Consider the following 7,485-nt stretch of genomic DNA (forward strand, 5'->3'; position numbering starts at 1 on the left):
TCCTTTTTTAAGTATTTATGTATGTATATGCATTACATTTGCATTCAAAATATATTAACATGGCGTATTTTTTAATAGAGTAGCCACCTAATTTTTGATATCAAATATACTTTTTAAAATATTGGATTCAAAAAGTAAATTTTTTTAAATTTGTTTTAAAAATATTTTTCTTGTTGAATTCTGAGGTACTGACTCGGTAATAATATTTTTGTTAATTAACATGAATTTTTCAAGTTTTTTTTTTTTTAATTTTGTTTCACTGAATACTCAGGTACTCTTAATTAAATAAAAAATTTCCCAAATCTTTAAAAAGTGTACGCATTCCGAAATCGAACTACCTTAGGTCAATATTGTATTTTGGAAGTACAAGATAAACGGGAATAAAAAAAAGCCTTTTAGTTGAAAAAGTACTAAATTGTATGCCTTCTCAACAGCGTTCCGATTATCAGAAAAGGTATATATATGGCTTGGTAGTCTCGTAAAATTGTAGATAATTAAAATAATAAAATTAGGCGTATTTTATTTACAGGAATATGATAATATGCTTAAAATTTTCGAGCTGATGAATACCCAGCTAGAACAGTATGGCTTATATAATTCCTTTTATGAGCCGTATCACTAAGAAAATTATCCCTTATGAATTTGAAATGTGTCCCTTATATTGTACAGGCCAAAAAGAGGAATTCATTTACGTGTGATCTTTTGTCCCCCTCCTTCATATAGGCTTCTTGTGCGCATATATCAGGTTTCATAGCTGTTGACCATACCAATAATGCCTCATGCTCAGTTTTACTTGATCAATTCGTGTTCTCGAGAAAAAAAATTTCACGATTCAAAAATCTGAGTATAGCCGCCAAATTCTTTTCTCAAAATTTTGAAAATTCTTTGTTTTTTGCCCTATATTTGCTTTGTATGGTATTTTCAACAAAATATAGGCCAAAAACGATAAATGTTCAAACTTTGGAGAAAAACAATTTTTCAGATTTTTGGATCGTGAAAATTTTTTTTCTCGGAGAACACGAATTGATCTAGTGAATCTTAGTATGAGGCATTATTGGTATGGCCAACAGCTATCAAACCTGATATAGTCGCACTAAGGTTTTTTTGTGTTATACAAGGGATACTTTGAGGAATCATATAAGGAATTATACATTACCCAAGTCCACGTATATCCAAGTTCGTGTCATACAGCAAGCATTGACTACTTTTTAAAAATTTGTTTATTTGTTTTTGAAATTAACGACATATTTCAGAATTTGTAATTAATACGTTGTGTTCATTTTAGTAAATCCACTTTTTTAATTGTACAAAATTTATTATATACATACAGTATCGGTCATATCAATAGCAACCCCATTTCAAAGTGATATTATTTCCCTCTCATGTTAATTTATTTATTGCTTAGAATTTGCAACAAAAGTAAAGTTGAATTTCTAACAAAACCCATATAAACCGAATTTTAAAACATCGTAGAAAACTACAAAAAATACAACAAATTTTCAACCAAAATTCAAACTTTTTTCTCAGAAGTGTTAGAATTTTTTTGAGCACTCAGTTTTATAGCCCCTTCAATTCTAGTCTAATTATATGCAAGTTTGAAGTGGCTAAAAATTACCTTAGTTTTTTTAGAATCGATTAAAAACAAATCGTGTTTAATCGTCTTCCATATAACGAAAACTTCGACCATATATCGATGGCTGAGTAGAAGATCGACCTATCTCGGCAGCCAGGTCGAAAACGCCCGATATCAGAAAGCTTTTCAACGCCCTATTTCAAAATTTGGCTGAAAAACGCCCTATTTTAGAATTTGATTGAAAAATGCCCTATCTCGGAACTCGGTTCAAAAACACCCTATCTCAGCACATTTTCGAAGTATTTTTATTTGAGATAGGACTTTTTTGAACCGACTAATAATAATAAAATATGTACTATATACATATCTAGTTTCAATATAAAAAAATTTATGTACACCATTAATTGTGTATACATATCTAAGTCAATATATGTGATATACATGTACATACATCTACATACATATCGTCGTTTAAAGTACAAAACCATGTATCAATAAATTGCAAAGCCGCGTATAGAGATAATGCAAACCCACGTATGCGAGGTTGCATAAATTAATTTCTAGAGAGTAAAAACACTCATATTTCAAAATGGTTATCTTTTTGTAAAAAGCAGTCGCATTTTTGGCTAGTATATTTGAGGAAGAATGGATAAGGATTGATCCAAAAACGTGTGTGAGCGAATCCAATTTTTAGCAGCAAATTTTACGCGGTTTTGTACTTTAAGCGACGATATGTATGTTAACAGGAACGCAGCAATCTAATACACGGGTGGAGCAGGAACGCAGCACAGCAGAAGCATACAAAAAATCTGCAAATAAATGGTTTTTTAGGTTTTTAACAAACGAGAACCTGGTTTCAACTTACTTCAACGTGTCTAAATCACAACGCACACACTAATGCAAAGGCGCAACAGGAACGCAACACTATAAAATACGGGCGGAGCAATATACAGGCGGAGCAGGAACGCAGCACAGCAGAATCGTCCGAAAAATCTGCGAATAAATGGTTCATTAGGTTTTGAAATAACAAAGAGCTCAAATGGAATGGTTCATCAATAAAGTCAAAATAATATGTTGTAACTTACGTGTATTAGCTCTTAATCACAATACCAGCACAGGTCGGTCAGCGAAACACTAAGGAAATGACCTAATAAATGCAAAATTATAATTTATTTGTAAAATAATTCGGTTTTATTACAATACTTACCAAATTTCACGCAATTGGAAAACAAATGTCAGCTAATAAGAACAAAACGAACAACGAAAATTGAATCAATGTAGCTTGTTCAGAATTTTTTTCTAATATTTTGGGAAATGTTCAGTGAAAATAGCAAAGAAACAACACAGTTTCTCCTAAGGTAGTTCAAGATGGCGGATTAGAGCGAGAAGTTGCCAACGTATAACACCTTTCATTATTGCATCATGCGCATTCCGAACAAAATAAAGTAAATAAAATAAACATCAAAGTAAATAAATAAAATAAACATCAAAAGAACAAAAAAACACATTAATATTTTATATCCAAAAGTAGTTACTTACAAGTTAGTTGAAAGCTAATGCAGAGTTTTCACTTTTTTGCTGTCATCGCCCTTCAAAAGTAGTTAGTTAAAAGTTAGCCACAAACTAGCCCCATTTCCTGCAAGGTCAACATGTAAATATTTGCATGTGTTTGCGTAGCCTATGCATTTGCCTATTCAGTTATATGAGTTTCTGCATAAATGGTTATGGCGCTTATCCAGTTTGCTGGCTTGTAAAAAAACATCTGGGAAGTGATGAGTAAATGATGTGCGGAGGGTTGCCAAATAACAAAACATAAAGTGAAAGTGCTTGCCGAAGTACTAAATTTACGAAAAAATAACCTTAGTTCTTTGAGATATCGATTCTCGTAAGACTTTAAATTTTACATGCAAAACTCCTATAAAAATTCTTCAATGTTTTGAGTATCTTATTCATGCTCCGTTGGTTGGTTGGTAGAAGCATCGGCTGAGCACTTGCCCAGGACGCAATTAACGCTGAGAGCACCAATTTTCTACGGCTCCTGACTCTTGGTTTCGTCAAACCATTTAGATTTGTCGATGAATGATGACGATGATGCCTATAGCCTGGGACATGGAGCTTATCGTGAATTTGCAATCTCTGACTATTTTAGATATTGTTACCGGTAAGGCAAGTGCCAGAACTGCCGGTTGGCTTTCTGAGAAAATGTATGCTTTCCGTACTTCTTCTAACGTCTTGCAGGCCATCTCGATTTCCAGCACTTCCGCTTGAAATATGCTAGCAAAGTTTGGTAGTCAGAACGAGAGAGAGGCGTTCAACTTCTCAGTGAACAAACCCGCACCCACACCGCAGCCCATTTTGGACTTGTCCCTATACATACCAGTGGAAATCGACTATGTTGCGCCTACTGCAATTCCGTCTAGAAGAAAACTCAACTGAAAGTTTTTTTCTGAAGTCTATGGTAGGAGGTATACAATCTGTTTGTTTCCCATGAGTTAATAAACTTGTCAAGGATACCACTACGAAACTTTTATGAAAGAGAGGTACGTTAGAGGTACGTTTTTTTAACGGAAGAAAATAATGTTGTCCGATAGGAACACTTAGCACCAAAAAAGTCTGTAAATGCGACACTGTTGTTGTCACAGTCACGCGTCAAAATTGCTTCAACTGCAAAATCACAGATACGAATAGCAAAATTCCTCATAGGTGCCGAGATCGCCTTCACTTGAAACCGAAAACCGTTACGAATTATTGCAGGAAAGAGATCTGGGACCTTACGGCCGATGCGAAGAATACACTTGGATTTTGAGGGAAACTCGAACTAACTCCAGCGACAATGAAGCTAATGAAGGTCCTCAAGTGTCGCTGAAGAACAGCTTCATTAGGTTTTCGAGACTTCATTTAGAACCGACTTTGGTTGTGGTGATGAAGCTGCCATTATCGGGATATTTCAGCTGAAATTGAAGACACTGGTTCCGTAATAATGCACTCTCTCTTTTAAGGATTTGACAAATATATTCGTGTTTCAATATAAATATTTCTTGGTAACCCTAACTATTTAAGGTGTACGCAGCAAACATACCATATCTACCCATTCATGACCTGTATAGCTAGCAGTGAAGGAAATATGGCATGAAATGTTGTGACATATTGCAATCTGTGAAATTGATGTAATAAAAGTGAAAATTGCGTTCATGAAAGAAAATCGAGCAAATTTTGTGTGTACACTTGTGGCCATGCAAACCTTACCAACACTTAAAAAAATTAAGTAGAATTCTATAAATTAATATAGTATAAAGTAGTGATGGGCAAATAGTAAGTATTTGCTAAATATTAACTACAAAAGTGTTTAGGTATTTTGTTGCAATAAATACCAAAGTACTATTTACATAGGTATTTTTGATGTTACTAAAGACCTAGTATGCTGTTAGTTACTTATTTTCATAGCGCTAAATACTAAGTCTAAAAGTATTTTGTTAGCTTTACCTAACGCAACAAGGCGTATAGAAGTACTTTGAGACTTTGGCTGCAATAAATACAGGATATATAAACACTTAGTACTTATCACTTGATTAAATACTAAATCCTTTTTATTTACGTGATGTAAATATAAAGAATTTCAAGATCCAAACTATTTCAGGATCTTCGAGACAATAGCGAGATTTTGGAGACTATTTCGGTATTTTCGGAGCTCTTTCGGTAGTGTCGAGGCTCCCTCGATATTTCAGGATTTTTGGTATTCTAGCGACTATTTCGGAATTTTCCACTTTACTTTACTTCGAGACTTTGCGGATTTTAAGGATGCTCGGAAATGTTTATGGATTCTCGAGACTATGGAGGTTATGGAATTTTCGAGACTACTTTGGGATTTTTAGGACTTTCGAGACTTCTTCGGAATATTCGAGACTTCTTCGTAGTTTTCAGGACTACTTCGCGGGAACTATTTCAGGATGTTCGGGGCTATTTTTCGACTTTCGCGACTACTTCGAGGTTTCTAGAAGAATGGGGGTTCTCGGAACTATTTCGATATTTTCGAGACTGCTTCGTGATTCTTAGAATTCTAGGGGATACTCCTAGAATTCTAGGGGATATCGATAGATATATGAAAAATATGGACCATTCTATCGATAGAAATATCAATAAAATGCAAAATTTATTAATCTTACGATAAACATATCGATATAAAGATCCATAAATATAACACAAATTCCAAGATAGTCTCGAATATCATGAAATGGTCCCGGGAATCTCGAAACAGTCCTACGAATACTGAAATAGTGTTGAAAATCCTGATTTAGTTCCGATAATCTCACATATCTCTAAAATCCCGAAATAGCTCCCACATTGAGGTGTGGTGAGTTTAGGTGAGGTATGGTGAGGTATGGTGAGAACGGGTGTGATGTGTTCAGTTGTAGTGAATCAAGGGGGAAATGATCCTAAAAGGTTTTTATTAAAAAGTTTGAAATTTCGATGAAAATTTTATGAATTTTTCTAAATTTTGTATAAACTTTGAAACTTTTATTTATATAGTTGTTGTAACAGTGTGAACTATATAAAAAAAAATGTTAATTTACTAAATTCTACCTTATTAAAAAAAAAGTTGTGATAAGATTTACGGGACCATAATTGTACATACATACCTATCTCTGCCTATAATAAAATTATATTTCTGAATGAGAAAGCAAATAGTGCCTACCTAGAAAAAATGTACTATACGTCAAAGCAAGCACAAGGTGTGTGTCTATAAATTATTTTTTTATTCACGAAGACTTCCTCTTCCTACCAGAGACTCGTTTTAAGAGTTCTAATTTAAATTTTTTTCCTCACAATGCCGCTTTAAACCACTAACGCTCCTTTCATAAATTAGCAATTATTCCTCTTAAACTACTTAATCAATTATTTCAACGGCTTTTCATAGTTTTTCCGTTTTTTTTAATTTTTGAAACTTTGCATAACTTCGCTTTTTGCAAGTCAATTAAAAGGCGCAAGCGCACACATTTTTGTGGCAAGTAAGCGACGAGCCAGATTATCGCACGTAACATGGCAACATAGGGCAGAGGAAGAGCCTGCAGGATAACAGCAAAGTAAGACAACTACAAAATAGGAAATAGCAAATTAAAAAAAAATTAAATCAGCATTGAAATAAAAGCAGAATATTTGTTGAAATAATGTATTACCCTAAAAATGTCTACATAAATGCCGAATGCCACATGGCAGGCAGCTAAGGAAATAAATAATATAAAAAAAAACTTTTTAATATACAACGCTTTTATAAATGGACTAAAAAGTAGAAAATAATATTTCTCAGTCCCATAGAATTTGTTTTGATAACTTTTGATTTTGAAATTTTAGCAAAAGTCATTATAAACAATCTATGAAATTGAAAATGAAAAACGTGGAGCGCATGCAATACAAAGCATTCGATTTAATTGACAATAGTCAAACTACATAACGTAGACCTAAAATTTCTACAGCGAAAGTAGAACTTTGAAATCGATTTTAAGCGGTCGTTATTCATATACCCACATACATACATTCATATATTACTTTTCATATCAATTCAAATTTCAAAATCAAAAGTTATCAAAACAAATTCTATGTCACTGAGAAATATTATTTTCTACTTTTTAGTCCATTTATAAAAGCGTTGTATATTAAAAAGTTTTTTTTTATATTATTTATTTTCTACTTTTTAGTCCTGTCTGAATAAAATTTTGCAATAGATATTAAAATAATTCAACGATATTAATAGAAAGGTGCACCCACATGCATTTACATATGTATGTACATACAAACGAGCACCAATTAATTTTATTTAAAGAAATGGCGTGTCGTCTATTTCCGCTGTAGCAAACGTAGTACATAGGGCGACATCTAGATGTCATCTACCTCGCCCTATTCACTACAGATGTCGC

General features: G+C 33.2%; 1 long non-coding RNA gene across 1 annotated transcript; it reads right to left on the reverse strand.

Moving 5' to 3' along the window:
* Positions 1 to 2,242: 2,242 nt before the first annotated feature.
* Positions 2,243 to 2,813, reverse strand: LOC118752809. The gene is made up of 4 exons (XR_004994750.1): positions 2,781 to 2,813; positions 2,659 to 2,720; positions 2,439 to 2,566; positions 2,243 to 2,382 (listed from the first exon to the last, which is right to left on the reverse strand). It is a non-coding gene; the product is annotated as an uncharacterized LOC118752809 (long non-coding RNA).
* Between the last annotated feature and the right edge of the window lie 4,672 nt (positions 2,814 to 7,485).

The sequence above is a fragment of the Rhagoletis pomonella genome, unplaced genomic scaffold (assembly GCF_013731165.1).
Source record: "Rhagoletis pomonella isolate Grant_MI unplaced genomic scaffold, Rhpom_1.0 Rhpom_scaffold_01859, whole genome shotgun sequence".
NCBI lineage: Eukaryota > Metazoa > Arthropoda > Insecta > Diptera > Tephritidae > Rhagoletis > Rhagoletis pomonella.